The 17,785-nt window shown below is 29.2% G+C and overlaps 1 long non-coding RNA gene across 1 annotated transcript in view; it reads left to right on the top strand.

Moving 5' to 3' along the window:
• The window catches only part of LOC106678312 (uncharacterized), an 8,314-nt gene extending 3,679 nt beyond the window's left edge, over positions 1–4,635 (top strand). The window contains exon 3 of the long non-coding RNA XR_001342740.2: positions 4,536–4,635. This is a non-coding gene — a long non-coding RNA (uncharacterized lncRNA). The remainder of the gene's footprint in view (positions 1–4,535) is intronic.
• Positions 4,636–17,785: the final 13,150 nt, after the last annotated feature.

The following is a 17,785-nucleotide window of genomic DNA, read 5'->3' as shown; positions in this document are numbered from 1 at the left end:
TTTTAGCCCTGAAGAAGGCTAGAAACTCTAGCCGAAACGTCGGCACATTAAAATAAGTTAGTCATACTTATTTGTGTTTCATTGACCGCACCCCCAACCATCTTCTCTTCATTTATCATCCACGGTCAACTATCTCTCATAATTATTAAGATTGTCCTTGATGATGGATAGATTGGCCGAAACGTTGGACATATAATAAGCTTTAATAAAGAAGGTTGAACTTTTTCGATAATTTTCATTATTATTAATAAAAATAGCGGTCTCGAACATGATAATATAAATATATATAATTTACAATTATATTTAAGCTAAAAATACTACAAGTAAATGTGATAAGATATAATGATATGAAAGATTCGTTAAGAAACTACCGATTGGTTGACCTCCAATGGCATTGCTACATAGGAAATTCTCGAGGCCATCTTCTTTTCATGCATATCCATAGATTATCAGGAATCAAAAAGGAATTAAAGTTAGAAAATAGTGGGTTTAATTGGTTAGATAAATTATTATGGAAGGACAGATATCTGGTTCGGGCTAGATTGGCTACATATGGAACTTTTAGTACAAGAGCCCAAGAGGAGGAAAAAGGCAGTTATTTCACCCCAATTTTTTATTGCTTAATTGAAAACTAGGCATAATTACTAGAGAACATTGATGAGTCTGCCAAAGATAGGTAGGGGGTGTACACAATGGCGGCTGTTTCAAAACGTTAAAAATAATTAATTTTTTATTCGGAGTTCTATATCTTTACAACTACCAACAACAATAGAAAATCTAAGAGAGCATCATTTAAAATAGAGTAAATTTGCTAAAATGTAAGTCCTAATAGAGCTATTTCCGTTCAATAGTTTTCGAGACATAGCTTTTTAAAAAGCAACATTTCATAAAAAAAAAATAATAAAAAAATGTTGTATGGATCGTACTGAAAGATCAGTAGTTTAGTAGACGAACAACTAGAAATTAACGTTTTGTGGGTTTATTTTGTCAAATATCATAAAAACTACTGCTCTTACAAAGATAAAAGTTATCAAATATTTTACAGTAAATTTAACTAGCTTTAATTTGGGTTCTGGCAGACATCTGTACGTCCAATGGTTTCTAAAATAAAATTTTTCATAAATCAAACCTATTGGCCGAACAACTATCAAATAAATAAATTTATTTTAGCAAATATCATAAAAACTACTATTCCTACGAAGGTAAAGGTCATAAACTACTTTATAGTACATTAAACTAGCTTTAATTTGAGTGCTAATAGACATTTGTACGTTGAATAGTTATTGGGATATAGATTTCTGAAAATAGATTCACTAACTTCTGATATTTCAGTACATTTTTATGTTGCTTTTTAAAAGGCTATATCTCGAGAACTATTGGACGTAAATAGCTCTGTTATGGCTCATATTTGAGCAAATTTACTCTTCTTTATATAATGTTCTCTTAGATTTTCTAGTAGTGTTGGTAGTTTTTAAGATATAGAGCACCAAATGAAAAATTAATGTTTTTTTAAGGTTTTGAAACACCCGCCATTTTTTATTCCCCCTACCTATACTTGGCAGACTAATCAGTTTTCACTAGTAATTATACCTAGTTTTCATTAAATTAATCAAAAATTGGGGTGAGATAGACAGTTATCTGTCAATTTTTTTCTTCCCGGTTCTTTTACTACATGAGGATTTTATTATGTAAGGATTGGACACGAGAGGAATCCGATGGTTCAGTAGAGCCCCAAAGCTCAATTCATAAGTCCAAATATGCCTTATTATTGCCATATAAATCAGTCTTTTGTAATTAATTTGTAGCTTAGACCGTTTGTCTAGTAAATGTTATAATACTAGGAATCAGCCTGCAATTTCCTGCTTTCAATCTAATATGAGGATTTCAAATTAGTTGTTTCTCCAGATTTGATCCTAGGTACTTATAAACTGTCAGGAACATCTAGAACAATATGTAGACAGTGTAACGTGTCACTAACTGTTTAACACGTACTCACAGCCTGGAGGCATTTGATTAACACTGGATTACTACGTCATTTGGCAACTTTATTAAATGATAATAGCCCTCACATTACGAAAATATTTCATTGATATATTTATATATGTGTATGAGTATATTTAACTAACTTGATTTATTTACATTTTTATTACAACAATCAATGTATGTTATCAATTTTATTTTATTTATATATTTTTTTAATATTGCCTATTGCTAAGTTATCAGCTAATATATTCTAGTATAGACAGATATACAAGAAATTTTTCCAAGATAGGAGCTATGTCAGCATGCATATGCAAACATCACCATCACAGTGGATTGCCTTATATTATAATAAAAAAAAATTCGAAGTAGCGGACATGTGTCATGTAAACTTATCATCATTTGTACAATGTAGGACAAATAATACTCCAAAATGATTATTTTGAAGGTATTACGTTCTTGCTAAGTAGAGCCAATGAAAAATCATATTTTATTTATATATTTTCCAGATACTTTTGGTAGTGTGCTTCTTTCTATATTTGAAAACCTCAGGATGGGTTCATTTTGAGGTCTTTTAGTTATCACTGGAAAATATTTTACAACCAGAATGTATAACTTATAAACTTATTTATTGTGAATTCATGCAATTACATTATTTTTATATATTTTGTCTAGTCTTTGGATGCAGAAAGCTAGTGTTTAGATTTTTCAAATTTTCATTCTTTTCGAACGTGATTATCCTTCCTATCCTTTTTCCTATACTACCATGGATGTTTGATATAAGAGGATTAAAATCAGAGTTTTTAAGATAAATTTTAAATAATGAGTAGTTGTTAGATCTAGAAATACCATCTAGAAGGCTTAAACTGTTGTCAGAAAATGTAGACCAAGTCACAATCTCAACAGTTTGCCGATTCATTAGATGGTATTAAATTTTTTATCAATTTCAATAATTATATTTATTGATCTAAATGTACAATCGTATAAATCATTTCCACATATTCAAAAGTAAATAAAAGTAAAATTAACACAATTTTACTTGATAATTGTCTTTTATAAAACCTCACATAAACATTCGATTAGTTCTCTACACAAATTTTAACATTAGCACCCCTCTGACATTAATCTCTTCATTTTTACGAAAATATATATTTTTATGTGAGAGCGTGGTATTCTAGATAAGGCACTATCTTACTAACTCCAAGGAGCTAGTCGTCACGTCTTCGAGTCCGACTGTGGAAGATAAATATTCTTTGTACCCACTAGTGGTGAGGCAACCCTGCGGGTTCTGGGGCCCTCCTGAGGTCCTTTCATCCTCATAGAGTGGGTACCCTTAATTGAGGAAAAATCAGGCGTTTGTGTGTGATCTTGAAAAGATCGTCTCCTTCTATTACCGTTGTTCTAAAAACAGTGCTTCCTTAAAAAGTACTGGGTTTCACATTATTATTATACATTTTTAAGTAACAACGTTTTAGAGAGCGAAATGAAAAAAAAAAAAGAGAGAGAGAATGAATACAAATGCTGACAGCCTATCACTTCTATATGATGTTATATTATCTAATATAGAATATTTTAATATGTTCCAATATAATTTTTTTTTTAAATTTATTTATTGATATTTACAACTGTACATAAATACATCCAGTAAATTTGAGGAAATCGTAGTGGTATGGTACAAGCATGTAGAGAAACTACCCAATGGTAGCACTCTAAAAACATTTTTACAATATAAGGTCTCGAGGCCATCTTCTATTCAGACGCCTCGAAGGATTGTCCGGAATAAAAGAGGAAGTAAGATTAGAAACTAATGGGTTTGAGTGTTTAGGGAGTTTGTAATGGAAGGATTGATATCTGGTTCGGGCTAGATCGGTTACAAATGGAACATTAAGTTCCTTGTGGATGATTTTATTTGTGACAAAGGAAGGGAGCATTTAGGATTTTACGAAGGATTTTGGATTGTAAGGATTGGATACGAGAGGACCAGTACAATTTTAAAAAAGTAAGAAAACAAGTATTCTATTTCGGAGTCCCCTAAATATAATATCTAAAGCTGTTGTTCTGAAACGGCGCCCAATTTAAATATTAAAGAAGTGAAGACAACTTTTTGGATAAAATAAATGAGTAGCTATTTGATTAAAATAGAAGATAAACTTCCATACGCCCATAACCAATTACAATTATCAATTACAATGGTTCCTTCGTACATGTAAGTTTCTGGAAAACAGCTGAACCCATTCTATCGAGTTTTTTATCGATATATACTTCTAGAACATAATCATTGAAAAATTAATATAGAAGCATCTCCTTTAGATAAAGCAATTTGTTATTGAAAATGTAATTTTGTATTAGTTTTAAGAGCAGAATTTTTATATTTTTCTGAAAAATATTTACTTTAGAAGTGGATATATGTATAAAAAAATCAATTACGAACATTTAATAAATATACCAAAATATTTACCGTAAATATATTAGTATAATTTTCATTTTTATTATTCCTTAAACATAATTGGTATATTTTTTATAATTCTTATTTGATTTTGATTTTTTTTTTTCAGATGGCTGGAGCTAATACGACATTTCTTGTTATTCTTTTGCAATTTGGCTTAAGACCATGCTAAAGATGATGGAAGACTAATATTAAAATGAAATATAAAAAAATATCATAAATGAGCAAATATTTATAGAACCCCTTTTTTATAAGTTATAGTTACGAAAATACCACTGGCGCCGGTCTACTGTCCCCAACTTAATTTTCAAACTAAGTAAGAAAACAAATAATAAAGGAATGTATAGAAGTTATGCTAAGGAACTTTGATTGTTTGCTAAAGGAAAGAGTATGAAGAAAACAAAGAGTCCTGTAAGAAAAAAAAGTCAGTTTATTATAGGATTTGCATTTATAAATATAAGGGGTAATTGATGTTTTGATTTTGATGAATACAAAATAGCGGTGGTTTCAAAACGTTAAAAAACTCAATTTTTTCATTCCGAGCTATATTTCTTTAAAATTACCAACAACACTAGAAAATCTAAGAGGACATAATTTAAAGTAGAATAAATATGCTAAAATATGAGCCCTAATAAAGCTATTTACGTTCAATAGTTCCCAATTTATAGCTTATTAAAAAGCAACATTTAATAAAAAATGTACTGAAAAATCAGTAGTTAGTGAATTTATTTTAAAGAACCTATATCTCAAAACCATTCTACGTACAACTGTAGTTCCCCATAATGTACTGTTCTGGCAATGGCCAGATACTCCTCTCATGTAGAGCTTTAGTGCACTTACTTAGCCTCCACTGGCTCATTACCAGTGATGTGGTGAAAGGGATGTGCTGGGATCTCAAAGGGCCCTGCTCTACCCTTGATACGTGGTGATAGAGTGGTCTCGGGTATCCTCAGGTGGAGATTGTAAATATTGTATATAATTTATTTTACATTGTTTCATTATATTCATTTTATTTATTTGTCTGTTATTATCGTATAGTGATTTTATTTATTTTTCTCTTTTCTATTTTTGGTATGAATGTATTCAATTAGCTCTATTACCCATTCTCCACGTTTGTGGCTTTTGTAATAATACTTATCAAGAAATAAGGTAATCAAATTTAATATACTATAAAGTAGTTTCTGACGTTTATCTTTGTAGGAATAGTAGTTTTTATGATATTAGATAAAAAAAATTAATTTATAGTTGTTCGGAAAAAATTTCATCTACAAAATTTATATTTATATGGAAATACCATAAAAACTACTACCCCTAAGAAAATACGTGTCATAAATTACTTTATTACTTAAAATAAGTATGCTTATTATTATTAGCAATCCAATGAAGTTGAACAGCTTTATATTTTTAACAATGTTTTTCCCTCCCCAAGTTAAATTGACTTTATTTTGAGTGCTGCCATACATATGTACGTCTTATAGTTCCTGAAATATATTTTTCAAAAACCTATAGTTCTGAGGTCTGCGGGCGGTGCCGGTTCGAGTACTGCGTTGACTTTTTCATTAAGTGGCAGTCCCACAAAATGAAAAACTTGCCCTCAACCATGGTCAGAATAGGTTGGTCACCTTTAGATAACCAGGAAAACACCACCTTCGACGTGGATTGCCTTAAAAAACATTTAATCCAAACAACTAGAAATTAATATTTTATTAATTTATTTTGTCAAATATCATAAAAACTACTACTCCTTCGAAGATAAACGTTTACTATAAACTACTTTACATTACTTTGAACTAGCTTTAATTTGAGTACTGACAGACAAATTTACGTCTTATGGTTCCTGAGATATAGATTTCTCAAAATAAAATCACTCTGATTTTTCAGTAAGTTTATTTGAAATGTTGATTTTTAAAAAGACGATTGAACGTAAATAGCTCAGTTAGGGCTCATATTTTAGCAAATTCGCTTTACTTTAAATGAAAAATTAATTAATTTAATTTTTTAACGTTTTGAGACAGCCGCCATTTTTTATTCCCCCTACCAATAATTGACAGACTCATCGATTTTGACTAGTAAATATACACAGTTTTCATTAAAGTAATAAAAAATTGGGGTAAAATAACTGCCTTTTTTTCTACCCGGCTCATGTACTAAAAACCAGGGTCCACTAATCTTTATTTGTAGCCAGACCATCAATAATCCCTCAACGCCGGTGTAGGAAGTACAGAAGAATTCTAGCCACGGTGCCCTGCCTGACCTGGTCAAACTATAATCCAACCAGTAGCTAACTGATCCCTGAAATCAAATTCAGAGCACGAACAAGCGGCGCTTAGGTAGCAATGAGACCCCCACCACTCAGTCGGGCTTTTACGAAAATTCCATTTCTCTGCACTCTTAGTTGTATATCTGTAGCTATCTGGACTACGATGAAGGGAATTTGTGTGGTACGTATTTGCTAATATTCCTACTGTATTTATTGTAATATTAGCTATTTTAATTTCATTATTCAATTGGCATATACTTAATAAAAACTTTTACATTTCTAACATAAAATAATATCTCCGTGAGAATATAATCTTGCTAAAACAAAACCCAATAAGAAATGTTTGGAATCGATTAACAAATAACCAGGAAAACTCTTAATATTTTAAAATCGATATTTACTTTGAAAAAAAACTTTCGAAATAATAATAATTGAAATAAATGCGGGTCATTATTATTACACTGATAACTCCAGAGACGAATGATAATTTTTATATGTAGTCAATAATAATAATTGAAATAAATGCGGGTCATTATTATTACACTGATAACTCCAGAGACGAATGATAATTTTTATATGTAGTCAATAATAATAATTGAAATAAATGCGGGTCATTATTATTACACTGATAACTCCAGAGACGAATGATAATTTTTATATGTAGTCTTTTTAGGAGAAATTTATTTAACTCTTTAAAACACCTATCCATTAAGAATAGAATGTATATACAACTCAATATTTTTCATTGAAATAATCTTTATACTGTTCCCTGGAATATATTTATAAAGATATTGTTCATATATCATGCGAAAAAACAGTATATTGTGTTACACAGTAGAATGAAAAATTATATATAAATACAAATTTTATACAATTATACATATACAATTTACAGATAGATAATATCTAAAAGATAGCTATAAGCATTAGAAAAACGAAACAAACAAATAAAATAAAGAAATATATCAAAACAAATAAATAAAAGTATGCATTTCTTTTAGTAACTTTTTTATTGAAGAACTGCATAATACAAACTGTCACACACAAAGGTAATGATTATTGCTGAGATCTAAGACCACTTCATATTAATAATAAACTTTATGGAAATAATAAAAAAAAGATAGAAGTAAGTAAATAATAAACAAATATAATAATGATGCAATAATAATAAAGATTAAAATTTACGTATGCATATCGCAGGTGAAAAATAAATAAGTAACCAAATTAAGTAATATAAAAATAAGTTGACAGTAAAGATAAAAATCTAAAATTCTTCTTTACTACTATTAGATATAAATAGTAATAGATATAAAAAGAGCCTTGGAATTTTGTTATCAAATGAAAAAATATTCTGGATATAACTAACAAATTTACAAATCAAAGTCGATATAGCTATAAAAATATTAACTGTGGTCATTCAATCTGTGTATAGTACAAACTCAGATCAAGCAAGTACACATATCAAGATGACAGAAAAATATGAAAAACCTTATGATAAGTATCACAATAGGATTATTAACCGATGTACGAACTGATATTTTTGCCAATGTGACAAAACAAAAACAAACAAACGAAAGGTGAGTTAAAAACAGGACAGGTATAAATCAACATAGAGCAATCTATATTCACAGATAATATAAACAATAGTGTGTATAAAAAAAAAAAAAATGATCGTTTTTCAACCAAATATTTGTATTATTATTCCTTTGCTATAAAATACAATTGTTACTCAAAGTATAGTCCATCGTTATTTACTGACATAAGTCATCTGCTAGTCAATTGCTCGATCCCACGCTGAAACCATTCTTTGAGTCTTGAAGAACTCTTGGACCGCAATTTCAACTTCCGTAAAATTATCAATTTTTTTCCTTCGAAACAAGTAGTAACCCGGTGGTTGGAGGTTTGGACTATATGGTGGTGTTTGGATTCATGAAGTTCTTTAAACTTTTTTTCACAAATTTCTAACCTCTTAGCTGATTGCTGAGGTTCATGAGGGGCCAGTCTAGTGCTCTTTCTCTCCTTCCCTAGATGGCGACTAACAGTATCTTTCTACACACCACACTCCCTGGCAAGTTCACGAGTACTTGGGGTCGGATTTGACTCAACAGCTTCCCGTAGAACCTCATCAATATCCATTAATGTTCGCCCGGATCCATTCTTCCATTCCAACGTCGTATCTCTTCCCCTAAATTTTCCAAACCAACGCCGCGCAGTTCACAGGTCAAGGACACCTTCCCCTTCATATTTAATAATTTAACGAGTTGCTTCAGCGGCTGTGATTTTTTTTTCTATTAATGCCTTAAAATTACGAGAATTTCGTAGTACAGTCATGTTTCTTCTTTGAGACAAATAACTACACTGAGGCTTTTTATTAAGAAGTCGATTGGGATTAAACAAGCTTAGAGAATGTTCTAAAGGGATTATTAAGTATTGGTATGTATTAAGTAGGATTCAAATATTTACAATCTTTTGAAATCTTTTTTTTTTTAATATTTATTTATTGCTATTTAAAACTGTACATTATAATACATTTAGTATATCTGATCTAAGTTAAATTGGAGTGTTACAGGCGTGTAGAGAAACTACCCATTGGTAGCACTCTAATGACATTTTACATTAGCTGGTCTCGTGGCCATCTTCTTTTCAGGCGTCTCGGAGGATTGTCAGGAATGGAAGAGGATGCAAGATTAGGAACTAGGGGGTTTGAGAGTTTATAAAGATAGGAGTGATATCTGGTTCGGGCTAGATCGGTTACATAGGGAACATTAAGGTCTTTATGTATGATTTTATTTGTGACAAAGTAAGGAGGATTGAGGATCTTAGATTGTAAGGATTGAATCCAGGTTGATCGTTTGTCCAAACGTAGTCCAAAGTAGCGGATCTGTTCGACAGGGGTAAGAGTAACATCATTAAATGAAACTGTAGGGCAGTCAGTAGGTTTACGACGAAGGGTAAAGGTGAGTTGATAGGATTTGTTGGAATTTATCTTAACCCTCCAATTAGGACATCATTCTTCGAGGGCTGTGATATGGGATTGGATATTTTGGGATACGGTTAATGGGTTATTAGCACACATGTGTCATCGGCATACGTGGTGAGGTTAGTGTTAGGATGGGTTGGAATGTCAGCTCTATAGACGGTGTAGAGGATGGGACCAAGGATACTACCATGAGGTTTCCAAATCTTGAATTTGATAAATGGTAATTTTTTTTATATACCCCATTACAAACTGCGATTTGTCACAGGCAACAAGCATATACCTACCTGTGGGTATGTAACTGTGGTGTTCATAGCTTTAGAATATAAAAATAGAAATGCGCACTTAATAAAGACTTATAGAAGTTTAAGTATTTTTTATTTACACATACAATTACGTAATTAACTCGGCAGATTGAAAACAACAGGAAGGGTCTCTTGTTTTCTTTTCTTTTCATCGGATAAATAAGATTAATTAAATGCCTTGTAAATAACGTGCCTGCGTGAATAACCTACAAATTACAGTTTCCAAAGAAGCTTTTCCTGAAAAAAAAAAAAGTTTTAGTAAATTGGCCTCGTCTAGAATCGATTATAATTTTTGAAGAATTATTAACCCTGACTTCTGTTCCGATTCAGTCGGCATAGATTTATCTTCTTTACATTTTTACGCATTACTCTATGCTCTTAGCCATGTAATTACCGCTAATTGTAATTAAATGTAGGGTATTTGAATAATTATTATAAGTTAATAATACATTCGATACATGTACATTTATTTTAGAAAAGAATTAATAATGTTTTTTAGAGCTATAAAAGGAACATAAACTAGCGTTGCGTTGATTCTTATTGAGTTAATTCTTCGCTATTACGGCAGGTAAGGTTTCAAAAGGAACCTTTACTAGCCCAACCGTGAAAAGTAGTGAAAAGAAAAGAAATGAACAGTCGAATTTTGTTAGTATTGTATTTTAAATAAATGAATATAATGCATGGAAGGAATTGAAAATAAAATAATAAAATATAGAAAAATATAAAATCTAGAAAAAACGAACAAACCAAACTTAAAACTATTACATAATAATTAAATTAATGCTGAACAAAAGAGAAAAAATAAATGTCTTAATATCACCAGTGATTGATGGGGCCCCCGCTGTGGTAAGTTGTTGTCATAGGTTGATGTCCTCGTGGAGGTAGATCCATACACGTACGTGCTCGTGAAGGATGAGCCAAAATTGCCCGCTGTGTCCAAGCAACTAAGAAGAAACGCTCGAGCTGGTGTATGTGTACACAACGAGGCACTAAGAAGTCATCTTATCTGATCAAGTCTGTCGTATAAAAAATAACAACCGAGAGCGGATTCGTTTTGTTTTTTATATCTGTTATATAATCGATTACTGAACATATATTGGTAGCAACATTCGCCTTAAACAATCTGAACATCGATAGGTCATTAAAATACTTGTTTGAAACCAAAATCATAATAGAAGTGAAAATAAAAAAATATTTCAACACAAACTTTAAACTTAAATTACTTTGGTAAACTTCTGTTATTTCTGGAAAGATATATTAAGAATAACGAACCATATTTAATTTTCTTATAAATGTAAATTACAGGATATCCTAGAGCAGAAAGGTACATCTGCAAATCTGTAAACCGCTTCCTTATATGATTATCATTTATTCATTTTACCTTGATTTTTATATCAAGGTAAAATATTAAATAGGTATAGATATAAAACAATTAAATATTTTTTGATGAACGAGACAAAATGTGTATTACTTCAAAAATTAATTAAGAGTTTTTAGGAATTTAGCCTATCACGAAAACCGGTGTTATAAACTTAGTTTTTAATCTTAATTTAAAACAATTTTGATCCTTTTTTTCCTCTCAACTTTTATTCTTTAAAATTTCTCCTTGGAGTTAAAAGTTGAGAGGAAAAAATGGATCAAAATTGTTTTGAATTAAGAATAAACTAAACCACTCTCAAACAAGCATATATAAAAAATAATTAATTTAGTTTTTAATTTTAACAGCACTAAATCTGTAGATTTATTTTAAGAAGATAAATATTAAATTTCAATAACTAAAATATATATTTATGCATAGTCATATAACTATATAACTAGATCAGCGGTTCCTAAATTTATTTCTTCGTGACACCCATCTTGGGCTAAAAAGAATTTTGGGCAACCCAACACAATTATCCTTACAGTGGTTGAATATGTAAGAAAAGAAGAAAATCCAGAACAAAGTAAATATTTGAATGAAACAAAGTAAATTAACGCACTGTATATATCTTTTAATTTTGAGAAAGCGGCATTCGCTTGCGGCACACACAGCTAAAGGTTATATTATTTACTAATATAATCTAGACATTCACATATTTTTTTGTTTTTTTATGCTTCCTTTAAAATAATACATCGTATAATGATAATTAAGGTGAAGAACCATTCAAAGAAAACATTGTATGATGTAAAATAAATCTCAATTTATTTATCTCTTTTATTGTGATAGTAGAATAAATTTTAAAATATTTCAATTATTTTATTGACTTCTCACTAAATAAAAGCAAACTAAAAAAAAAAATTGCTTATGGTTATTTAAAACAAAAAGTTTATCATTGTTATAAAATTATATTTTGTTAAAAATAACAAAAATTATCCAAATGAGCTTAACTTATTTAATTAACACATAATACATGTCGAACATAAACGTTTCGGCCGACCCTGCTATCATCTTAATTTTAGTATCACATCCTCACAATGATTTATAAAACTTTGCAGGCTTTTAGGCCCAAGTCAATTTAACTCATTAATTATGTAAAATATTGATGTCTTAATAATTATATGTATGTTATCAATTATATATATTATTTCAAATTTTCGTATGTAATACATTTTTTTTTAGAAAATTTGATTTAAATTTAAAAAATAATATATATAGTTTTATTATCTCGTTCGAGAGTAGTAGTTTTATTCATTACATATTGTTAATATGAATTAGTGTTTATGTTTATTATTATTGTTTTTTGTTTTACATAGAACTTTCAAGCTTTTAAGGACGTTTCCCTATTCATTTAATCTTTTACAGAAAATACCCAGTTAATAAAAACATATAGACATACCTCCACCTCATCTAAATTATGTGCAAAGATAGATTTACATTAAAGTAAATATATGAAACCCGTTTTTTTCACTAGTGATATTTTTAAGCAGGAATTGTTATATATATATTTTTTAATATTGTTGGAGACTGGTAGTTTTTATTAATAATAACAAAAATTATCTAAATAGTCTCAACCTTCATTATCAAAACATGTTACATGTCCAACGTTTCGGCCGACCCTACCATCATCAAAGAAAATCTTAATTTTATTATCACAGCCTAGCATTGATTTATAAAACTTTGCAGGCTGTTATGCCCAAGTCAATTTAACTCAGTTAAAATAAACCTGTATTTGTCACTATAACATTTTTTGTATTCTTAACAATTTTTGTATTTTACTATCATTAATTTATCACAACTAAAAACAGTGTACTAATAAGTTAATGATAGTATAATAGTGACAAATACAGGTTTATTTTGACTATGAGGTTGAAACTATTTGGATATTTTTTGTTATTATTAATAAAAACTACCAGTTTCGAACAAGATAATCAAAAATATATAAAACAAATCAGTTAAAATCACGCTGAAAAATATCACAAGTGAAAAAGCTGGGTTTTCTTTACTTTTTATTTTACTGTAAATTTATCTTTGCACATGATTTAGATGAGGTGGGGGCTAGTGTATCTATATATATTTTATTAACTGAATAGTTCTGTACGAGATTAAATGAATAGCAAAACGTCATTAAGAGCTTGAATGTTGTAAGCAAAACCTTAATAATACATAACGACATGTAATTAATATAACTACTAGTCTCGAAATAGATAATAAAAATATATATTATATTTTATATTAAAATTAAATTTTCTAACAAAAATTTGAAATAATATATATATTCGCTAAGATACACATAATGCAGAAGACGTCAAAATTTTACATCATTACCAACAGCTTAATTAAATTAAAATTTTGGAAGTAAATTCAATACTCTTATAGATTTTTGCCACGGATAGTAAAAACAAAACAATATTTTCATAAAAATTAAATATTGTTGTAAAATGTTTGAGTATATAATTAGAAATGCGAACCTAAACGGTCAGGGCAATTGAGGTTTTAACCATAAATATTTTACAAATGTATTTTTATGATAAAAAAAAAAAAAATGTAATTATAGATGAATATTAACATTTAACAATAATAATTAATAGATTTATAATATTTAATCGTGCTTTCCCCATTAAAAACAAAAAACAACGTGAACCAAGTTCCAACTGTTGCCACCAAGGGGCTCTGGATACCATCCCCGCACTACTAGTCTTTTATGAGCGACCATCCAGCAAGGTAAGCATCAAACAGCTATTTAATATTTCGAAATTTAATTTATAATAATATCTTATTTAATTTTTGTTTTAAAATGCAGAACAAATAAATAATTTATCTATTGCTATGTAAAATATATAAATATCTAATGCTATGAAAATAAATAATCTGGGAACAGAAGTTGGTTAATTTTAAGCTCCAACCTAAATTACATACATCAATTTTTGTTTTATTGTTTAGATGTATCCAATCAAAAACGAATATTAACATTTGGCTATATTAACTATTTTTTACATGAAACAATTTACTTATTTACGAAAAATATCTATACAGCCTCAACATATATATTTTCTTATAGCTCCTACGTTTTGGCCATTATCAAAGATATCGTAAGTATAATTTCACAGCTAATAATGTCATTAATAGGTTACAGGCTATTGTGCCTTTGTCAGAAAGGAATTGTTACATATATTAGTAATTGAATAAAATTAAAATGAGTGAAACGGAGGATAAAAATAGATTAATTTACTAAGATATGTTTGGACAAAGGCAGAACCTTTTAATGACATTGTTAGTTGTAATATTATAAATAAAATATTCTCCAGAATGGCCGGAATAGCCGAAACGTAGGAATTATAAAAAATAAACATCTTGATAATATATGGAAATTTTTTAATTATAATTGATCAAAAAAAAAATCTGAAACAAGAAATTAAATTATATATAATTGTCTATATTTTTAAAATCAATATATATGTTTTCTTAATCTTGAGATTTTATATTATTTTTCTGCAGTATTAACATGTACTTCCTAACCTCTCTTACATGTTGTTATCTGTTTCTGTATTAGATTTTTATCAAACAACTTTATTAGATTAAGTAGATTAATAAAATGATTCAGGTGATATTAAGGCGAATAAAATGGGTTTATTATTTATTAAATGTCCCTAAAAAGTTGGTAAACTGATTTAACGGGTAATCGCCCGAAGGGTAGGCCGAAACGTAGGTACGTTGCGTCAATACCGACTTGTGGAATATAGTTTAGAGGGGCGTCATTAGGAAGAGAATGGAGGTATTGGCATCGAACCTTCGGGTTCGCTAAGCCTTTTATTCTTATAATTAACACGTTCTTTTATTATGATAAAAATAATTTTTATAATGAAAATAAGTAAAATGGAGATAACCTCCGGTAATGTACCTTTTGTCGAATTCAAACTCATGAATCGTCAATTATCGTAGATTAGTTTAAACAAGTAGAAATAATTCTAGCAATATATTTCAAATTACTGGATGATTACAAAATAAAATAAAAATAACCCCTTGTTCTGAGAATATTTATATATTAACATCGGTAATATTACATTTACGGTCTTCCACAATTTTTGTTTTCTTAGATCTACCTTTTGAACTATCGAACTAAGAGGAAGGATAATCTCGCAATCCTTAGTTGGCATGCGGCTAAGATGCTACGTTGCATTTCAATTATTTTTCAAAACATGAACTACATAATTCCTCCTGAATACCTTTCAGAAACCAGGTGCTTCGTATATCATTCCGATGTTGACTGTTTTTTACTAGGGTAAACAGATCTTGAAGATTTCACCATGAGAAAGATTTATTATTGTTCTAGATATTGAAATGAATCGAAACTATCTATCATAATCTATATGATTGATTTGGCTGAGAGCTTTCAATAATTATCAGATTAACTCTCTGTTTGGGAACCTCTGTTTAGTGATCAGGGATTGGACTGAGTCTGCCAGACTAATTTCGATTTGAATACAGGGAAACCTCTCTGCGACGGAAAACTTTCATAGTAAAAATTTTGTCAATGTCCCAACCAACTAAATACAGATTTAATACATTTTAACCTCTCTCCTACGGACGATACACCAATTTCGCTCCACATCAGCATTTTTCACTCTTCTATAACAGACAAAAGTCATCAAATATGTACTTACAAACTCAGGATTCTAGAATTAAATTTGGGGGTCATTTATTTTAGTAGTTATGAGTACATAATAGTCTCTTTTTTTTAGCCCAAATATATTACAGCTTTATTTAAAATGTAGTTTTTATAAAAAGTATGCATTACATATATTAGGGAAGTCAATATTATGTATTTTCGTAATTGCAAATTAATTTATATGTTCAATTATTACGTAATAATATACGTTATTAGAAATTATATTTTTTATTAAAATAGGTAAAAAGGAAAAGCAACGTTTCATTTTTTTTAATGCTCATTCATAATTCATTAATTCATTTATTTTATATATATTTTTATTATCTTCCTCAAAACTGGTAGTTTTGTAATTTTTTTTTTTTAATAATAATACTTTAATTTGTTGATAAATATTACATTCTGCCACACAGTTGTGGGCAATAGGTAATAATGATGAATGATCTCATACATACTAAAATAAAATAAATAAATGAATAAAAAAAAAAAATAAATGAACAAAAAACTCTTAAAATATATACAAACAAAAGAATAAACAAAATGAACATAATCAAACTTTATAATAATAATAACAAAAAATATCCAAATAATGTAAATTCTTTTCTTAACAATTTTTGTATTTTACTATCATTAACTTATCAATTATAAAATAGTGTTGTGATTTATTATTAAATGCCATAGTGACAAATTCAGGTTTATTTTCACCATGTTAAATTGACTGGGGAATAATAGCCGGCTAAGTTTTATAAATCATTGATTTATGTGAAACTAAAATTAAGAATGTCCTTGATGATGGCCCGACCGGCCGAAACGTTGTAATATGTTTTAATAAAGAAGATTGAGACTAACTGAATCATTTTTGTTATTATTAATAAATTTTAAGAATCCTAGGTACCTTAGGTGTAGTAGGAACTACACAAAAATATTTTTACACTATTAAATAACAAACAAAAAAATCAACAAATCGTTCTACAGAAATTTCGGAGTCTGAAAAATTCTTGATATATTGGTTAAGATTAACTGGAATTAGGCCATGAATTTTTGTTGAATATAAAGTTTGTATCTTTTTTTTTTCGAGCTTTGACGAATCACAGAAAGAAAACCGAATAAACTCTTAAATAATTTTTATATTTCCTAGAAAATATTTTTATTTTTTCTAAATACATAGATGTTTAAGGCATATTATCCCACAATATATCCATCACCAACGCTAGTATTCCTAATATAAGCTTAAAAAATTATGGAGATTGAGGATAAATCAAATTAAAGGAAAATATTTTGTTTTATTTGTAAATTCCCCATAATTAATCTAAATGCAGTAATAATAATACCATGCCATTAGTAAATAAGTTTTTTAATATTTTTTTTCGGTTGGCTCTACAGACCTCCACGTCTGCCTATGTTAGGTTACTGCTTTCCAGTTGCATGCACACAACTTTCTCATATCTTTGTTGATTCTGTCTATCCATTAGGTTTTTGGCCTCCCACGTAGTCTCTTTCGGACTATACTGGCATTCATTCTTGTGTGGAGTCGTCCTGATAGATTGCTTCGAGCCACATGCCCTGCCCATCTTAACCTTCTTGCCTTTATATCATGAGATATTGAATTACCAGTCAGTGCAAGCAGTTCACTGCTAGTTCTTCACCTCCATGTGTCAAGGCTCCCAGTCGCTCCTATAAATGAACCATGTTAAGAAGTCTGACTTTCCGTAGCAAGATGTAGTTTTCGTAATA

Source organism: Halyomorpha halys, unplaced genomic scaffold (assembly GCF_000696795.3).
Source record: "Halyomorpha halys isolate HHAL.00 unplaced genomic scaffold, Hhal_1.1 Scaffold134.1, whole genome shotgun sequence".
Taxonomy (NCBI): Eukaryota; Metazoa; Arthropoda; class Insecta; order Hemiptera; family Pentatomidae; genus Halyomorpha; species Halyomorpha halys.
Note: the sequence above shows the minus strand (reverse complement) of the source record. Positions and strands in the feature narration are given on the sequence as shown.